This window comes from Oncorhynchus masou, chromosome 30 (assembly GCF_036934945.1).
Source record: "Oncorhynchus masou masou isolate Uvic2021 chromosome 30, UVic_Omas_1.1, whole genome shotgun sequence".
Taxonomy (NCBI): domain Eukaryota; kingdom Metazoa; phylum Chordata; class Actinopteri; order Salmoniformes; family Salmonidae; genus Oncorhynchus; species Oncorhynchus masou.
In genome coordinates this window covers 22,727,991-22,748,614 of record NC_088241.1, presented here as the reverse complement: position 1 = coordinate 22,748,614, position 20,624 = coordinate 22,727,991, and the positions used below count along the sequence as shown (strand labels likewise).

Here is a 20,624-nt window from a genome sequence, read left to right as displayed (position 1 = left end):
ACGCTATGTAAGTACTGTGACCTTTGACATTTGGGTGACACACTTAGAGCGAGCGTTCCTCGAAACCATCCAAGCCCTTTTACTATGTTGGTATGCTTGAGGGCACTGGCTTATGCTTGTATTATCATCACGTTATTCACTTTGCTCCTTTGAAGGGATTGAACAAAGACTTTGGTTGTCCATTTATTTCTTTGAATGTGACATATCCATAACAATAGAAATAGTTTGTTAGAGAGAGAAAGAGAGAGACAGAGAGAGACACTTGCTTTGGCAATGTTAACATACGTTTCCCATGCCAATAAAGACCCTTGAATTGAATTTAATTGAGAGAGAGAGAGAGAGAGAGATCAGAGCCATGATAAAGAGACAGTCCATTCAACATTGTCATTTACATACAAGACAGAGCCATAGAACAGATTAAGCAACACAAACATGTGATTCAACTCAACCAATCATAGACCTCCTCTCCAGCCACAATGTATGTTTTCAACTGTTGTTGGCACAATGGAGCATATGCAAACACCAATTCCCAGCCAGCCAATCCTGACAGATCTGCTTTAAAACATATTCACGATTGACAGCTCTCTGGACCAATAAGGAGGCAGCTCGGCAACCAGTGAATGGCTGTAAATCCTTTGGGCTCCCCTGCTGCTGCTGGCTGTCACATTTGGCTACATTTGAACACCAACTGCCTCGGCATGCCTTCCCTACACACGGGTCTGATCCGATGTCTCTCAGATGGCCATCTGCGCCTGTCCCCTTCAAATGTGCTTGCTTAAATAAACAAGCACTGGTGTGGAATAAGGGCTAATATGTGCACAATGTTTTTTTACCTTCATTTAACTAGGCAAGTCAGTTAAGAACAATTTCTTATTTTCAATGACAATGCCTGTTCAGGGGCAGAACAACAGATTTGTACCTTGTCAGCTCGGGGGTTTGAACTTGCAACCTTCCGGTTACTAGTCCAACTCTCTAACCACTAGGCTACCCTGCCGCCCAATACAAAACCCACCCAATCCCGGTGGACTATGCGCCTTTGTTTTCCCCTTTGTCAGCAGTGAGGAAACCAGAGCACTCAGCAATGTCAGTCTATGTCACTCATTTTGGGGAAAAGACTGACTGACCTTGGGAGTGCTATATACTGCACAATGGTTATACAATGATCATTGCTTACTGCTGTCCTTCATTTTTATATAGAGGGGAATGTTGTTGTAGCGATGGATGTTCTGAGAAAAATCCTCAGTTTATGAAGCAATGTGAGTATTGCCACCCCAATGAAAGACTGTAATTGTATAATGAGGGGTTATGGCAAGTTATGCTAACCACAACCACCTCAGCCACACAGTAATAAAAAGCATTGGTGCCACAGCCCAAAATAGGCCCAGCCTTCCAGGGGGTGAAATGGTTCTAGTATCATTAGTAGAGACTACCGAGTCCCTGAATCTGCAGTTTAGCAGTATGTTAGATTCTACCACATGTACAGTATATACAGGTGAAGTTCTACTCTATACCGACTACTCTCTGAGGCTTAATCTATTGCTTGCCTTTGCTCAAGAGCCAGAGAAGCCGTACATTCTAAGTATATGTCCTGCAAGTATAATGTAAACCTTTCTGTAACTAGGCTGACAAGAAGTATAGGGTGTGGTTCCATTTGATCGTAATAAAACAAATATAGGTCACATGTAGCAGATGAGTGAGTGAGTGAGTGCTACTGTCATTTCATAACCAAATCAACTGGATCCAGATCATTTTTTTTACCCTTCTGTAGAAACTAGGCTGTCTTCCTAAAGGGTATGTGGGCTAGGTAGGTTCTGTATATGTCAGCTATTGAAAATGACATGTTTTAGTCAAGGGGGAAAGATCCAGGCTGTATCACAACCGTCCGGGATTGGTTTATCCCATAGGGTGGCCCACAATTGGCACAGCGTTGTCCGGGTTTGGTAGGTGTATGCCGTCATTGTAAATAAGAATTTGTTCTTAACTGAATTGCCTCGTTAAATAAAGGTTAAATACAAAAAAAAAAAAAAAAAATTTTAACTGGCTTCGCTTATCTCCCTGGCAAGTCACATCCTGCTCCCACTTTGCAGAGACTTTTCAGTAAACTCTTTGAACTGGACAAAGCAAACGGTTGCTGCTGTAGCCTAGAGAACTAAACAGGCAGAGAAACTGTTGAATGTAGCTATGTTCTTACAGTATGTTTTCATGTACAGTACCTGTCAAAAGTTTGGACACACCTACTCATTCAAGTTTGTTTTTTAAACTGTTTTCTATATTGTAGAATTAACAGTGAAGACATCAAAACTATGAAATAACACATATGGAATCATGTAGTAACCAAAAAAAGGGTTAAACAAATCTCTTCAAAGTAGCCACCCTTTGCCTTGAGGACAACTTTGTACACTCTTGGCATTCTCTCAACCAGCTTCATAAGGTAGTCACCTGGAATGCATTTCAATGAACAGGTGTGCCTTATTAAAAGTTTATTTGTGGAATTTCTTTCCTTCTTAATGCATTTGAGCCAATCAGTTGGGTTTAGATAGTTGTGTTTTGTCTCGTCATTTGAGTGTTTTAAGTCTTTGGCTTGTAGTGAGATTTTGCTGGGTGGTATACAGAAGGGTGGTATACAGAAGATAGCCCCATTTGGTAAAAGATCAAGTCCATTTTATGGCAAGAACAGCTCAAATAAGCAAAGAGAAATGACTTTAAGACACAAAGGTCATTCAATCCGGAAAATGTCAAGAACTTTGAAAGTTTCTTCAAGTGCAGTCGCAGAAACCATCAACCGTAATGATGAAATGGACTCTAATGAGAACTGCCACAGAAATGAAAGACCCAGAGTTATTGCAGCCCAAATAAATGATTCACAGAGTTCAAGTAACAGATACATCTCAACATCAACTGTTTACCACATCATTCTGCAGCAATACGCCATCCCATCTGGTTTGCACTTAGTGGGACTGGCATTTGTTTTTCTGTTTTTCAACAGGACAATGACTCAACACACCTCCAGGCTATGTAAGGGCTATTTGACCAAGAAGGAGTGATGGAGTGCTGCATCAGATGATCTGAACTCTACAATCACCCGAACTCAACCCGTTAGAGATGGTTTGGGATGAGATGGACCGCAGAGTGAAGGAAAAGCAGCCAACAAATGCTCAGCATATGTGGGAACTCCTTCAAGACGGTTGGAAAAGCATTCCAGGTAATCTGGTTGGGAGAATGCCAAGAGTTTGCAAAACTGTCATCAAGGCAAAGGGTGGCTACTTTGAAGAATCTACTACATGACTCTATATGTTTTATTTCATATTTTTGATGTCTTGACTATTATTCTGCAATGTAGAATATAGTCAAAATAAAGAAAACCCCTTGAATGAGTAGGTGTGGCCAAACCTTTGACTGGTACTGTATATCAAATGTGTGTTTGTTAGAAAGAGAAAGAAAGAGCGAGCGGGGGAGAGAGGGAGGGGGATAGGGAGAACATTTATTAAAATGCTTCTGGCAACCTAGTCTCCCCCAATGTAACAAATTAAAAGTGAAGAGGCTTGTTACACGAATCCATTGAGTTTCACACAAAGCCTCCAACATTCCTATCTCCAGTGCAATGCTAATGACCCTACTTAGAAACAGGAATACAATTTGACTTAACGGAAAACGGAATCTTAAAATGACTGCAAGCCACAATGATAAGACTGTGTTGATGCTATACTCAACATCGCTCCACTGGGAACTTGTGGAGAGTAAAAATCTCTAACCACTGTCTATCCCTGGCCCCAGCGTCTATAGCCACAAGTTCTGACAAACAGTGTTCCCAAAAACATCTGGCCTGTGAGACAATCAACTGTTGCTTTAACTCCTGTCGCTTCCAGTTGTGAAATGACAGGACCTGTAAAAAAAGAACATGGAATTGACCTACATTTCTTTGTGTTTATTTATTATTATGAATAGGTTTTAGTATGAATCAAGGTGTGAGTCCAGGTTTAAGAGAATAGATAGTGTGTACCTGACAGATGATACTCATAACACTTATGACACCAGTCATAGCACCTTTCAGTGTTTCAATATCGTTCATAACAACCTTCATAACGCATTTATTCAACATCATTCATAAGGTATCCTCCCCCAGTAAAGTGTTACGTATCACCTATTTAGGGTAGTTTGCAGACATGTGTATCTGAGAACAGCATCAAATGATGAACGATTGACTCTACTCTTAAGTTTCCAAACTTTTTATATACTGTATCACTTGTTTATATACAGTATGAGCAGTCTAAGATGTCCCACAGTGTTTTTATGTTCCTCTCCTGTTGAGAGGATCTGAAGTATTGTTCTTCGAACAGAATTAAGAGCTGTTGTATCAGATTATAGGGTGTCAGGTGGTTGTGGTTTGTCATGTCAGAGCGCTTCCTGATCAGGTTTAGCAACATCTCCTTGCAATGTCTCTCTGCCCCTTGTGTTTTCTCTCATTTCATGACATGTCTGTGGTGAAGGATTTGTCTAAGCTTAGCTAATCCATACACAGATATCTGTGAAGTTATGGGAGGGTAACCCAGATGGTCACTTTTAGTATGCTCATTCTTACATACCTCAGTGCATGAATTCTTGCGAAGAAACAGGGAAACATTGTAAGGACATTTCCCAGCCCAACATTGACATAAGATGTTTGTCATGTGGAATTTTTGTTCAGGATGGGGTTATCCATGCCAAAGATGTCAACTGGCAAGATGACAACTGGCAAGACCCCATTCTGTCCAGACAGGCCAATCTGGACTTAGTTTATTGTTGGGGTAGATTTACAAGAATCACTTTTATAACTATTATCTTGATGCTCTTGGGCTCCCAAGTGGCGCAGTGGTCTAAGGCACTGCATCTCAGATCTTGAGGTGTCACTCCAGACTGTCTCACAACCAGCCTTGACTGGGAGTCCCATAGGGCAGCACACAATTGGCCCAGCGTCGTCCGGGTTTAGCCGGTGTAGGCCGTCATTGTAAATAAGAATTTGTTCTTAACTGACTTTCCTAGTTAAATTTAAAAAATAATGCCCAGTACGCTTTCTTTTTCCAGTAACAGGTACCAGACCGTAGCATGTACCAGACAATAGCTAACAGTAACATGTACCAGACAGTAGCTAATAGTAGCAGGTACCAGACAGTAGCTAACAGTAGCAGGTACCAGACAGTAGCTAACAGTAACATGTACCAGACAGAAGGTAACAGTAACAGGTACCAGACAGTAGCTAACAGTAGCAGGTACCAGACAGTAGCTAACAGTAACAGGTACCAGACAGTAGCTAACAGTAACAGGTACCAGACAGTAGCTAACAGTAGCAGGTACCAGACAGTAGCTAACATTAACAGGTACCAGACAGTAGCTAACAGTAACAGGTACCAGACAGTAGCTAATAGTAGCAAGTACCAGACAGTAGCTAACAGTAGCAGGTACCAGACAGTAGCTAACAGTAGCAGGTACCAGACAGTAGCTAACAGTAACATGTACCAGACAGTAGCTAACAGTAACAGGTACCAGACAGTAGCTAACAGTAACAGGTACCAGACAGTAGCTAATAGTAGCAAGTACCAGACAGTAGCTAACAGTAACATGTACCAGACAGTAACAGGTACCAGACAGTAGCAGGTACCAGACAGTAGCTAACAGTAACATGTACCAGACAGTAACAGGTACCAGACAGTAGCAGGTACCAGACAGTAGCTAACAGTAACAGGTACCAGACAGTAGCAGGTATCAGACAGTAGCTAACAGTAACAGGTACCAGACAGTAGCTAACAAGTCTAAAAAGAAAAAGCTAAAACAATATGTATACATTTACATACATGGTTCTAATAAAACCATGGAAAAACCATAACAGGCCATAAATAAACAAGAAAAAAATGTTTGAGTCTGGAGCGATAAGCAGCTTTCACAAAATCCAGATGAAAAAGTAGTGATAGAGAGATGGTAAAAAAACAGATAGATTATGAAGGGGAACATGCTGCCCTACATTAATGGCTCACCAGGTCAAAGGCTGCCATGGCAGAGGGTGGAAATGATCTAAGGGCAGTTTTTGTATTTCACCAGCTGATGTCAAGATTGGGGAGAGTGCACTGATCCTCGATATGTGCCTTGGTAATGGAAAAACAGTGGTGGTGATGCCGCCAGGGTCGTATTCATTAGGGCCCACCGTAGGAAAAATGTTTTGCAACGGAAAACGAAAACGGCATGTCTTATTGGACTAGTTTAGGTAGTCACTCCCTTTTTCTGTCCCTCTTCTTCACTTGGTGCCTAAAGAATAACATCCTATAAGGACAAAGAAGGGCTCAGTTCAGTGTGTTCCAGACAGAGTGGCAGACTGCAGTCACATCACTGGCAAACAGTCAACCTGGGCACTGACCAGCCCCACTTGTACCCCAACTCATTACATGCACCAGCCCGACACGTGCATCTCGCCGTCTCTTCAGCTCCACTACACTGCTGCTAGCAGTGGAGGCTGCTGAGGGGAGAACGGCTCATTATAATGGCCGGAATGGAGCAAATGGAATGGCATCAAACACCTGGAAACCATGTATTTGATGTACTTGATACCATTTCACTGATTCCGCCTGTCACGTTCTGACCTTTATTTCCTTTGTTTTGTCATTATTTAGTATGGTCAGGGCATGAGTTGGGGTGGGCAGTCTATGTTTGTTTTTCTATGATTTGGGTATTTCTATGTTTCGGCCTAGTATGGTTCTCAATCAGAGGCAGGTGTCATTAGTTGTCTCTGATTGAGAATCATACTTAGGTAGCCTGGGTTTCACTGTGTGTTGGTGGGTGATTGTTCCTGTCTCTGTACCAGATAGGGCTGTTTTGAGTTTTCACGTTTCTTGTTTTGTTAGTTTATTCATGTATAGTGTCTTTATATATTAAACATGAATAACCACCACGCTGTGTTTTGGTCCGCCTCTCCTTCACCTCAAGAAAACCGTTACAACGCCCCAGTCATCACCACAAAGCTATTCTCCCCAATTAAGGTGCCATCAACGTGCTGTTGATTCTAGAGACTGACCAGATGGGGCGAGGGTGCATATGTGAAAATAAAAAGGTCCTATAAAACATTTATAGAATTAACAAGTACATGTCTGTGAGCAGATACTGTGTCCTTTTGAGTGGTATTCATTTTGCAAGCCTTTTCACTGTCCCAGTAGCTGTTAGTTAACTTCATCCATTTGTTTGAGCCAGGTTACAATTTTGAAATAACCCAAAAACTCAGGACTAGAATCAATGATCACAGAAACAGAGGACTAGCAATACAACAAATAATTTAGTAGGGAAAGGAACTGGGGTTGGCCAACCCACTCAGGCACCACAAAGCATTTGTAGAAAACACACACCCTTTCCTCCATCCCATCTTTTGGGTTGGTGTATATGGTGCTTACACACATTGGTGCCAAAGAGGCTGGGCTAACAGAGGAAGACCGAAACTTAATGAGCTAGACAGGCCCATTTGAAACATTTGTCATTTAGCAGATGCGCTTAACCAGAGTGACTTACAATTAGAGACCGCCTAGAGACACCCTTGTGGACTATTCAGTGTTGGCAATACAAACCAAATTCCCCCAAAACTCTCTCCATACTTCTCATGCAAACTCCACTGCTCTGTTTGGTCAGAATCTTTTACACAACTACAACAGAGAACAAACTTTTGACGTTGCAACCACAAAATCTATACCATTCACACATATTTCAATGTCTGGGGATAGTTACTTCATTTAGAAATAGTTCAATGTGTTGGATACAAACATAAGTGGATGCATTTCAATGATTGGATACAAACATAGGTGGATGCATTTTTCATAATGATCTTTGCACGTTTTACCCCTTGGCTTCATGCGATGGACAGTTTTAGCCAAAGCTAAGCCACTTTTACATGAGTGAAATCGGAGGTTGAATTTACATACCTACAAAACCATTTCTGGAACCTTAACTTACAAATCCTATCCCTCAAGAATTGTTACAATTAGACCACTTTGTTCTCACTTCTCTCCTAAGTGCTATTCTTTGACCTCCTCCCTCCCTTATGGTTAAAAAGGAAACATGTTGGAGCATAATAGCAGTAGATGTTTCCCCAGCCCTGAATTTCTCCCCCACCAACCTGAACCCCATCCCTTTGTCTCTGCTGCTCATATCTGGGCTGATTTCTGTGACGCATCACCGGATAGCCAATGAGAACGCTTCTTTTAGGTTTGTTGTTCCAGGCTTGCGTCATGGAGACACCAAAGTGGTGTTTTTGCCCAGTGATGGGCGAGACAGGACGTAGGGCGGAGGGGGAGGAGCTCGTGCCATGGGCAGAAGGGCACGTGTCACCCAACGAGGCCCCGTCTCTGGCCTGTCACGGGGCATCACATCTGCCAGAGAGCGTCTGAGCGAGCAATGAGCATGCATTCTCTAGCATTAGCTTTCGCCCCCGCCCTGACTCGTTAAGGAGGAATCATGCAGAATAGCAGGCTCCAATCTGCCTTCTCTGGGCTTGCGACGAATAAACAAGAGCGATTTTGGTGTGACCCCCAGTTGATCAAGCTATCCGCCTGACTGAAGATGATTCGGGGGGAAAGTGACAATATTTTTGCTAAAAGTGTTAACAGTTCCCTTATTGCTATTGGTGGCTTGGGCATAAACAACAGGGGCTAATCTATCAGACTGGTTTCTAAAAGACAACCAAAACAATGACAATTCAGACTTCTCTATGATGTGACAGGTTAAACCTAAACTATTTGAACACAAATTCAACATGGAACATTCTAACACAACACATACTTTCTCCTAGTTCTGACAAACATCACTTAAAAGCCAGCAGGCCAACAAGCAAACAATGATCCTTTGATCATAAAAACATTCTTATATCTTTCACATGTTTTCAGAGCTCAATATCTATCTCCTTAATACTCATCATCCTAAACTTTAGGAGGGGGACAATGAGGAAATAAACTATTCCTCAGATCCATTGTACCAACTCTTGATGGCGCCATTCAAACAATTTTCTTATTTAGTACTGACATTCTTCAGCATTCTTCAAAATAATCTGTATAAAGAACTGGACTTGTGAATCAACAAGCCGTACGCAAACAGCTTTCAACCCCTGTCCCTCTTATCTGAAGTCCTCAACAGTCACCATTACCCTCTCATCCTCCCGAACATGGCCATGCTATAAGTATCTAAGACGCATAGCTTCTATACAGTCTACCCAGCTATAGAAGAGAACATTCTGTAGAGATAACATGGAACAGACAAGGAGGGGCCTCAGAATTGCTGATGCTTAACTGGTGCATGAGTCTACCTCCATCCCTCAAATATACTGGGCTGGCAGGATCTCAAAACATGGATTTTGTTTAGGGATTTGACACTTTTTTCTCTCAAATTTTTGCCTAAAATGACACACCCAAATCTAACTGCCTGTAGCTCAGGACCTGAAGCAAGGATATGCATATTATTGATACCATTTGAAAGAAAACACTTTGAAGTTTGTGGAAATGGGAAATTAATGTAGAAGAATATAACACATTAGATCTAGCAAAAGATAATACAAAAGAAAAACACATTTTTTGTAGGTAAAACTAAAAAATCATCTTTGAAATGCAAGAGAAAGGCCAATATATGACTTTGGAATCTAGGCACAATTTAGATTTTAGCCACTAGATGGCAGCAGTGTATGTGCAAAGTTGTAGACTGATCCAATGAACCATTGTATTTCTGTTCAAAATGTTGCATCAAGACTGCCCAAATGTGCCTAATTGGCTTATTAATACATTTAAGTTCATAGCTGTGCACTCTCCTCAAACAATAGCTTGGCATTCTTTCATTGTCATAGCTACTGTAAATTGGACAGTGCCGTTTGATGAACAAGAACTTAAGCTTTCTGCCCATATCAGATATGTTTTTGTCCTGTGAAATGTTCTTGTTACTTACAACCTCATGCTAATCATATTAGCCTATGTTAGCTCAACCATCCCAGAGGGACACTGATCCTGTAGAGGATCATCTGTACACATTCTAAAATGAGTGCCATTGGAGAACATAACAATTCACATTTGTGACTGTCTGACAGTTACAGCAAAATATATGAACAAAAATATAAACACAATGTAAAGTGCCCCATGTTTCATGAGCTGAAATAAAAAGATCCCAGAAATGTTCCATTTGTAAAGAAAGCATATTTGGGCACAAGATTTGATCATCCCTGTTAGTGAGCATTGCTCCTTTGCCAAAATAATCCATCCATCCACCCAACAGGTGTGGCATATCAAGAAGCTGATTAAACAGCATGATCATCATACAGGTGCATCTTGTGCAGGGGACAATTAAAGGCCACTAAAATTAGCAGTTTTGTCACCCAACACAATGCCACAGATGTCTCAAGTTGTGGGAGCGCGCAATTAGCATGCTGACTGCAGGATTGTCCACCAGAGCTGTTGTCAGAGAATGTAATATGAATTTCTCTACCATAAGCCGCCTCCAACCCAGTGGGTGGGCCAGTCTCCCAAGTGAGACTCGCCAGAGACTGCCCAGCCATGTGACATCCATAGATTAGGAATTCATGAATTTATTTCAAATGACCGATTTCATTATATGAACTGTAACTAGGTAAAATATTTGAAATTGTTTATATTTTTGTTCAGTATCGATTAAAACATTGCCCTGTGATTTTGCCACCACTGTCAAAGTGGTGCAGCAGGGGCTACAGATTTGAGGGCAGACTGTTACAGAGACTACAGACAGATACAGATGCCCCAGTTGTGAAAAGATAACGGCTGTTTGAAGGCCTGAACACTTCCTGTTCTGTGCATCCATCATGCTGCTGCAGACACCCTATGATACAGGAAGTGGTGCTACGACACAGTTTAATATGCCAAAACCAACCAAACACCTATTGAGCTGAACTGGTATGGCAACAGTGTCATTTCACAGAGAACTTTAGAGATTAAGAGAAGTTTCCCTTAGCGAAAGATAGATATTGTGATAAAATGGAGCTTGTTCACGTCAGTTTTTCCAGAATTCCCAAACACCTTAAAAATCATTACTAAACTGCCACTGTTCTTATCATTCAAGTCACAGCTTTATTTGATTTTTCTAAACATCACAGAAATATACATTCATGTTATGATTCTATAAAAAACTAAAAGTGACAGTATTAATGAAGTTTTATGTAGAGATTAAAAGCTGCACACCCATGCAACATTTACTGAAGTTAGAATATTCTGTGGTAACACCTAGTAGCTTTTGCAGATCGAATTCTTTAAAGAAAGCCAACGTTCATTATCAAGACTCAAATCGATTCAACTGGAAACATTGTGGGAAAAACAAAGTTGTTATTTGGATAAAGTGCCTTTTCATAGATTTGGATAAGCAAGTTCCTAAAAAAGATCAAATATTGCATTTCACTTTCACAGTTTTTTTTTTGCATCTGACGTTATCAGATATTAAAGATGTGTGGAATTATTGACCAGTTTGAGACTCCTCATCCACATCTACTTCACATGGCTCACTTTTATTTAACAATAAGAAATGACAAAAACCTAAGAAGCTTACTTCCTCCTTACACTATGGGCCTGCCTTCAGTCATTACCAGATACATCTCCAATGCAGATAGCCTTCCCTTAAAAAATAATTACTGTTCAGTTATTTTACACACAGTCATATGCTTGGAGCACTGGCAAGTTTCACAGTACATTAGAATAATTCGTTTGGCATTGTTCTATCCCTTTTTAGCGCAGAACAGTATTGATGGCATCTTGCACGCATGTACCTTGGCAACAACTAAAGCTCAGGCCCAGCCTTACCATAGACAGCTTATCAGGACCACACGAACCCCACCGTGGGCCTTTCTTCACACACACACACACCCCCCCCCCCCCCCCAAATTGGTGTGAAAAATTAACAAGATACCCTTAAAAGCAGCAGCCCCCGAACTCTCCTCGCATTGAGAGTGATCCCAGTAAAACTCCAGTGTGTGAACGACGTGACTATGACTGATTGGTTGTGAAAAGGTGTTGTTCTGGACACCGACATCTCCATGTCTCCTCTCCACAACATCTCTGCGTTGGTTCGTCTTCTCTCCAGGTTCAGGGTGTATGGGGATCTCTTCTCTTCTGGAGCCTCTGGACCTTCTCGGTCATCCGTTTGGCACTGTAGTAGGACAGGCTTAGGCCCATGATGGCCAGCATCATGGCTATCTGGTTGACCACGCGGTCCTGTGGCTGGGTCTGCACCTCACCCGCCACCTGTCTCTAGAGAGAACACACAAAAGGCAAAAAAAAGGTGAGTGATCAATGCATGGGTCGGAGAAAATATCTGAACCAAATCTGGAAAAAACAATGCCTAAAATTATGCCTAAGTCAAAGATTTTATAAAAAGATAATTGAATGTGACGAAACATAAAAATGTACAGAAAGAGGTAATAAAAACTTCTTCCTTTCATAAACGATACCAAAAACCCAACTTCCCCAACACCACCAGCGTTCCACATATCCACAGTGCCCTGTCATGTGCCCATGGTTGTGTTTAGAACAGTTATTAAACATTTAGAGGGCAAGGAAAGATTTGAGCAAAAAAGGGGGCACAATGTTCTTGGTACACAAGACCAAACTCTTTGCACGCTATACCAAAGGGCAGGTGCAGAAAGTTCCCTCACATCAGGAGGGTGTGTGGACTCCGTACAATACAGTCTCCCTCTTTGCACTCCATTATCCCTGGAGGGCCTCAAAGCAAATAAGATAGGACTCCATTTTAAGCTCAGGCGTTTAGAGAGCACTGCCATATCTTCAGTGAAAAAGGCCTCTGGATACACCCGCAAGATAGCAACTACACTACATGGACAGAAGTATGTGGACATCTGCTCGTCGAACATCTCACTCCAAAACCCTGGGCATTAATATACAGTTGGTCCTACCTTCGCTGCGATAAAAACATCCACGCTTTTGGGAAGGCTTTCCACTAGATGTTGGATCATTGCTGCGGCGACATGCTTCCATTATGCAAAAAGATCACAAGAGAGGTTGTGCACTGATGTTAGGCGATTAGGCCTGGCTCGAAGTCGGCATTCCAATTCATCCCAAAGGTGTTTGATGGGGTTGAGGTCAGGCCAGTCAAGTAATCTACACCGATCTCGACAAACCATGTCTGTACGGACCTTGTTTTGTGCATGGCGACATTATCAAGCTAGAACAGGAAAAGGGCCTTCCCCAAACTATTGCCACAAAGAATCGTCTAGAATGTCATTGTATGCTGTAGCATTAAGATTTCCGTTCACTGGAACTAAGGGGCCTAGCCTGAACCATGAAAAAACAGCCCCAGACCATTATTCCTCCTCCACCAAACTTTACAGTTTGCACTATGCGTTCGGGCAGGTAGCGTTCTCCTGGCATCTGCCAGATGGTGAAGTGTAATTCATCACTCCAGAGAACATGTTTCCACTGCTCCAGAGTTCAATGGTGGCGAGCTTTATACCACTCCAGCCGACACTTGGCATTGAGCATGGTGCATTTGCAAGCCTAAGAAGCTCCCGACCATTGTGTTGACGTTGCTTCCAGGGGCAGTTTGGAACTCGGTAGTGAGTATTGCAACCGCTGACAGGTGATTTTTACACGCTATGAACTTCAGCACTTGGTGGCCCCGTTCTGTGAGGTTGTGTGGCCTACCACTTCGCGGCTGAGCCGCTGTTGCTCCTAGACGTTTCCACATCACAATAACAGCACTTACAGTTGACCGCGGCAGTTCTAGTAGGGCAGAAATTTGACAAACTGACTTGTTGGAAAGGTGGCATCCTATGACGGTGCCACATTGAAAGTCACAGAGCTCTTCGGTAAGACCATTCTAATGTTTGTCTATGGCTGTGTGCTCGATTTTATATACCTGTCAGCAATGGGTGTGGCTGAAATAGCCAAATCCACTCATTTGTGGGGGTGTCCATATACTTTTGTATCTATAGTGTATATATGGAAGTGGGATTGGAGAGGTCTGGGGCTCAGATGGGTTGGGTTAAATGCGGAAGACACATTTCAGTTGAACTGACTCGGTTTCCCCACTTTCCCTTTCAATGAGGATGTTAGAGACATCTGATTGCCTATGTCCACCTGAAAGCTCTCTCACTAATGGAGAGTATTGATTTAATAACCACATGGATAACTTATTGTATCTGAAAGCATTTTAACCATCATAAATCCAACCATAAATCCAATCAAGAATGCAGAGAAGTCCTCACTTCCATCACACATATTGAAATCCTCCAACTACAAAGGAAATCAATTGTCACAGCAACATGTGGAATTTCACATAACAGCGAGCCACTTTCATCTAAAGTCTGTACTGGGGTCTTTGTTTTCCGAATTAGTAAAAATAACAGAGAAAACACTTTACACAAATGACGACATGCGTCACATTCATGACTGTAAAGGATTATTGCGGTGGAGGAGGAACAAAAAGGGGGAGGAATACTATCGCCAACATTAGCGTCGATGCTAATCATATCAGTGGCTTTGTTGATGAAAGATTGTGGGTGTCAGATGGGGGGGAAAACGGCTACCATTATACACCAGGCCCAGATTCCCGCCTGGCTGAATTCTCATGGACAAAGTTAGTGATAGGGTTTTAACAACTGGTCAAAACACTACTGACATTTTAAGAGGATTAGAGAGGCAGTTTTAATTTGCTTTCAGCTACTGGGTGTGAGCAGGGAACCCATGGCCTTGTAGTAACACTCAAATACTCTCAAAGTGGTCAATTTTTCATTTGGCTTACATCCACATCTGAGCTGGGGGGGGGGGGGGGGTTAAACCTTGTCTCACTGCTCTTACATTCCAAGTCAAGTGAATCATCTGAGCTGGCATTTCCTAAGTCAACAAGTACTTTATTGACAAAAATCGGTTATGGCCATTATTGGTATTCAAGCCTAAAGACCAGCAAATACAAAACTGTTAAAGGGAGAATAGGAATGTAATTGACTGGGTGGGAGCGGACATGGTGCCAGATGATTGATTACTAATGTATCTGCAACTCTACAACACAATACTGGTAATCAGTTTTTCTGAAATTGAATGTTTGTTGTTGTTGTTGTTTTTTTACAATCAAGTGTTGACGCTTCCATATGGACTGCATCTTTACAGGATTCAGTGCTGACTCACCGTAACAAGTCATATCAATAAGTAGACAGAATCGTCAATATATTCCCATGAATTCATACAGTATTAGGCACACCCAAAACGAAAAGGTCATCAACAGTTTTACAAACCTGTAGGAGGCGGAAGTATCCAGGTGTTAGTCTGCCCAGTCTGATGATCATGTCTGTAGTGGGTCTGGGGTTAGTCTCTTTGTGCGGAGACCTGAAAGAGATAATGGAGTCACTCCATCTGACCAGTAAGCCAATAGGAAACCATAATTCATCCCATGTGTAGAGGCATACTGATGTTTTCAGAACCATCCAAGTAGAAAACAATAGCGTCAAACTAAACTTTGTTAAAACACTGAAGGGGGGGAAGAGAAGAAGAAATGTGCTTACAAATTAAACCAAAGCCGCTCTTCAAGTTTGATACCGGCGACAGACTGGCATAATGAGAAACGAGGCCGTTCTCTATGCTTGCAAATAAACTCAAACCATTTGAACGGCTTCGAGAAAGGGAACAGTTCTTGCCTGGGGCGAAGACTAAGAACAAATCCGGTCCAGTGCAGTCTAGTCTCATTACAGACAAACCCATCCAGAAAAAAGTACCGTCGTCAGGACTAACATCAGGTCTGTTTTGGACCTGACACCGTTTCTCAGAACCTTTAAAAATGTTTTAATAATAATCTCAATCAGCACATCTGAACTAGATCTGACGAGGGCAGCAGTGCTGCTATTCACGAAACCGTGAACTTGACCCGAAAAATGTTGTGGGGGGGGGGGGGGACCACACTAAATAGATCCTAATTAACTCGTTATGCCACCATCTAAATGCATGTCCATGACCGATAACATGGGTCCTATGTCGAAGTTCACCTGTCCGTGAACATCGCATCAATAACAACAATTTCACTGGGGAGGCCAGGGGAGAAGCAGGCAGTGTGCAGGGAAGGTAGAAACATGTGAGGTATACATCTGCCAACCTGGTTGTGATTACACCCTTTTGTTCAGGAAAAAAGGAGGAATGCACCAAAAAAAAAAATTACTAGAAATTTCGGGTTTCCGACTTGCTCCTGGGCAAAAAGCGGTCCGGAATGCAGTCGTAAAAAAACAAAACAAAAAACTGTTGGATCCTCCACACCTTCCACAGGCTCTGTGTTAAAGATCCTGTAGCTGCTACTCCAACTGGCCAGTCTGAATTCCAACCATCTAGCACCCAGACAACCGAAGAGCACCTGGTAGTTTGGGTACCCAACAGTGTGACTGGAACTACGGAGAAAGCTTTGGCTTTATGCTCCGCCCTATTATATAGCCCAGTCTCACCCAACCAGATCTGCAGACTTGCCCAACACACACACACACACACACACACACACACACACACACAGCTGTCAAAATGCATCACTCTCTGTGGCTTGCGCTCTAACACACTCAAGCCCAACCCTCCTCCCCACCACAATAGTATAAAAACTCTGTGACCTGTCAGATGGTATTTGCTCATCCAGCCAACACATTGGAAAGAGAGAAAAAAAAGTGTTTATAAGCTTAACAGCACACGTCTAAGGAAACGTGTGTGTCAACGCGTTGGATTATGTAACAACATAGATCTGCCCTCTTAATCTCCAACAGTAGCAGAAATATCAGGATTTTCCTTCCAGAACTGACCACTCCTTGTTCATGTTGACTTGGAAGAACAACATCATTCACATTAGTGGGTCATTTTGCCTTTATGATTGTGGAGTCTGTGTTACATAAGCTCCTTCCATTTCACTGGGCTAATATTTGCCGTTTCTCTTCCAGAAATCTTCCAAACAATGATGTAACCAATGTTGACTCCACCTAATCGTTGAGTCTTCACCATAATCTTAATTTTAATTATGTTAATGGCTTCATGCCAAATTATGGCATTGCTCGACATCCATTCTGTTGATGGACAATGACCTCACAACCTTGTAGTAGTATCCCATCAAACTCTGGAATGTTTTGAGGTCGAGGTTTGGATATCGGCTAAATCTATTAAAAAAATATGAGTACAGTGAGAAGACATCCACCCTCATCAATACATCCTCTCAAATGACATGGGAATTCCCAGCCCTTTTTGGGTTATGATCTTTGCAGTGAACATGGCGTCGGATCACGCTATAAAATTTCTGCTTAAGAGCTGCTTTCAGACCAGGAAGAAGGGGACAGAGGCTGCGAGAACACACAAAAGGGGGATGGGTTGGGGAGAGAGAGCTAGAGCAGCAGCCCTCTGCAAAAATGACCTAATCTCTCTCTCTGTCTCAATTCCAATTTAAGGGCTTTATTGGCATGGGAAACATAGGTTAAAAATGAACAGTAAACATAACGCTCACAGAAGTCGCAAAAGAACAGACATTTCAAATGTCACATTATTATATATATATAGTGCCTTGCGAAAGTATTCGGCCCCCTTGAACTTTGCGACCTTTTGCCACATTTCAGGCTTCAAACATAAAGATATAAAACTGTATTTTGTGGGACACAAGTGGGACACAATCATGAAGTGGAACGACATTTATTGGATATTTCAAACTTTTTTAACAAATCAAAAACTGAAAAATTGGGCGTGCAAAATGATTCAGCCCCCTTAAGTTAAAACTTTGTAGCGCCACCTTTTGCTGCAATTACAGCTGTAAGTCGCTTGGGGTATGTCTCTATCAGTTTTGCACATCGAGAGACTGAATTTCTTTCCCATTCCTCCTTGCAAAACAGCTCGAGCTCAGTGAGGTTGGATGGAGAGCATTTGTGAACAGCAGTTTTCAGTTCTTTCCACAGATTCTCGATTGGATTCAGGTCTGGACTTTGACTTGGCCATTCTAACACTTGGATATGTTTATTTTTGAACCATTCCATTGTAGATTTTGCTTTATGTTTTGGATCATTGTCTTGTTGGAAGACAAATCTCCGTCCCAGTCTCAGTCTTTTGCCATCAGGTTTTCTTCCAGAATGGTCCTGTATTTGGCTCCATCCATCTTCCCATCAATTTTAACCATCTTCCCTGTCCCTGCTGAAGAAAAGCAGGCCCAAACCATGATGCTGCCACCACCATGTTTGACAGTGGGGATGGTGTTGTCAGGGTGATGAGCTGTGTTGCTTTTACGCCAAACATAACATTTTGCATTGTTGCCAAAAAGTTCAATTTTTGTTTCATCTGACCAGAGCACCTTCTTCCACATGTTTGGTGTGTCTCCCAGGTGGCTTGCGGCAAACTTTAAACAACACTTTTTATGGATATCTTTAAGAAATGGCTTTCTTCTTGCCACACTTCCATAAAGGACAGATTTGTGCAATATACGACTGATTGTTGTCCTATGGACAGATTCTCCCACCTCAGCTGTAGATCTCTGCAGTTCATCCAGAGTGATCATGGGCCTCTTGGCTGCATCTCTGATCAGTCTTCTCCTTGTATGAGCTGAAAGTTTAGAGGGACGGCCAGGTCTTGGTAGATTTGCAGTGGTCTGATACTCCTTCCATTTCAATATTATCGCTTGCACAGTGCTCCTTGGGATGTTTAAAGCTTGGGAAATCTTTTTGTATCCAAATCCGGCTTTAAACTTCTTCACAACAGTATCTCGGACCTGCCTGGTGTGTTCCTTGTTCTTCATGATGCTCTCTGCGCTTTTAACGGACCTCTCAGACTATCACAGTGCAGGTGCATTTATACGGAGACTTGATTACACACAGGTGGATTGTATTTATCATCATTAGTCATTTAGGTCAACATTGGATCATTCAGAGATCCTCACTGAACTTCTGGAGAGAGTTTGCTGCACTGAAAGTAAAGGGGCTGAATAATTTTGAACGCCCAATACTTCAGTTTTTTATTTGTTAAAAAAGTTTGAAATATCCAATAAATGTCGTTCCACTTCATGATTGTGTCCCACTTGTTGTTGATTCTTCAAAAAAAATACAGTTTTATGGCAAAAGGTCGCAAAGTTCAAGGGGGACGAATACTTTCGCAAGGCACTGTATATACACACACACACACACACACACACACACACACACACACACACACACACACACACACACACACACACACACACACACACACACACACACACAGATCAAAAAAGAGGGGAACACTAAAATAATACATCCTAAATCTGATTGAATTAAATATTGTTATTAAATACTTTTTTTCTTTACATAGTTGAATGTGCTGACAACAAAATCACACAAAAATTATCAATGGAAATCAAATTTATCAACCCATGGAGGTCTGGATTTGGAGTCACACTCAAAATTAAAAGTGGAAAACCACACTACAGGTTGATCCAACTTTGATGTAATGTCCTTAAAACAAGTCAAAATGAGGCTCAGTAGTGTGTGTGGCCTCCACGTGCCTGTATGACCTCCCTACAATGCCTGGGCATGCTCCTGATGAGGTGGCGGATGGTCTCCTGAGGGATCTCCTCCCAGACCTGGACTAAAGCATCCGCCAACTCCTGGACAGTCTGTGGTGCAACGTGGCATTGGTGGATGGAGCGAGACATGATGTCCCAGATGTGCTCAATTGGATTCAGGTCTGGGGATCGGGCGGGCCAGTCCATAGCATCAATGCCTTCCTCTTGCAGGAACTGCTGACACACTCCAGCCACATGAGGTCTAGCATTGTCTTGCATTAGGAGGAACCCAGGGCCAACCGCACCAGCATATGGTCTCACAAGGGGTCTTAGGATCTCATCTCGGTACCTAATGGCAGTCAGGCTACCTCTGGCGAGCACATGGAGGACTGTGCGGCCCCCCAAAGAAATGCCACCCCACACCATGACTGACCCACCGCCAAACTGGTCATGCTGGAGGATGTTGCAGGCAGCAGAACGTTCTCCACGGCATCTCCAGACTCTGTCACGTCTGTCACATGTGCTCAGTGTGAACCTGCTTTCATCTGTGAAGAGCACAGGGCGCCAGTGGCGAATTTGCCAATCTTGGTGTTCTCTGGCAAATGCCAAACGTCCTGCACGGTGTTGGGCTGTAAGCACAACCCCCACCTGTGGACGTCGGGCCCTCATACCACCCTCATGGAGTCTGTTTCTGACCGTTTGAGCAGACACATGCACATTTGTGGCCTGCTGGAGGTCATTTTGCAGAGCTCTGGCAGTGCTCCTCCTGCTCCTCCTTGCACAAAGGCAGAGGTAGCGGTCCTGCTGCTGGGTTGTTGCCCTCCTACGGCCTCCTCTACATCTCCTGATGTACTGGCCTGTCTCCTGGTAGCGCCTCCATGCCCCGGACACTACGCTGACAGACAAGGCAAACCTTCTTGCCACAGCTCGCATTGATGTTCCATCCTGGATGAGCTGCACTACCTGAGCCACTTGTGTGGGTTATAGACTCCGTCTCATGCTACCACTAGAGTGAAAGCACCGCCAGCATTCAAAAGTGACCAAAACATCAGCCAGGAAGCATAGGAACTGAGAAGTGGTCTGTGGTCACCACCTGCAGAACCACTCCTTTATTGGGGGTGTCTTGCTAATTGCCT

General features: G+C 42.7%; 1 long non-coding RNA gene across 1 annotated transcript; it reads right to left on the bottom strand.

The window, feature by feature from the left end:
• Nucleotides 1–11,045: 11,045 nt before the first annotated feature.
• Nucleotides 11,046–16,479, bottom strand: LOC135522375 (uncharacterized). Its single transcript, XR_010452678.1, has 3 exons — nt 16,105–16,479; nt 15,254–15,344; nt 11,046–12,254 (listed from the first exon to the last, which is right to left on the bottom strand). It is a non-coding gene; the product is annotated as an uncharacterized LOC135522375 (long non-coding RNA).
• Between the last annotated feature and the right edge of the window lie 4,145 nt (nt 16,480–20,624).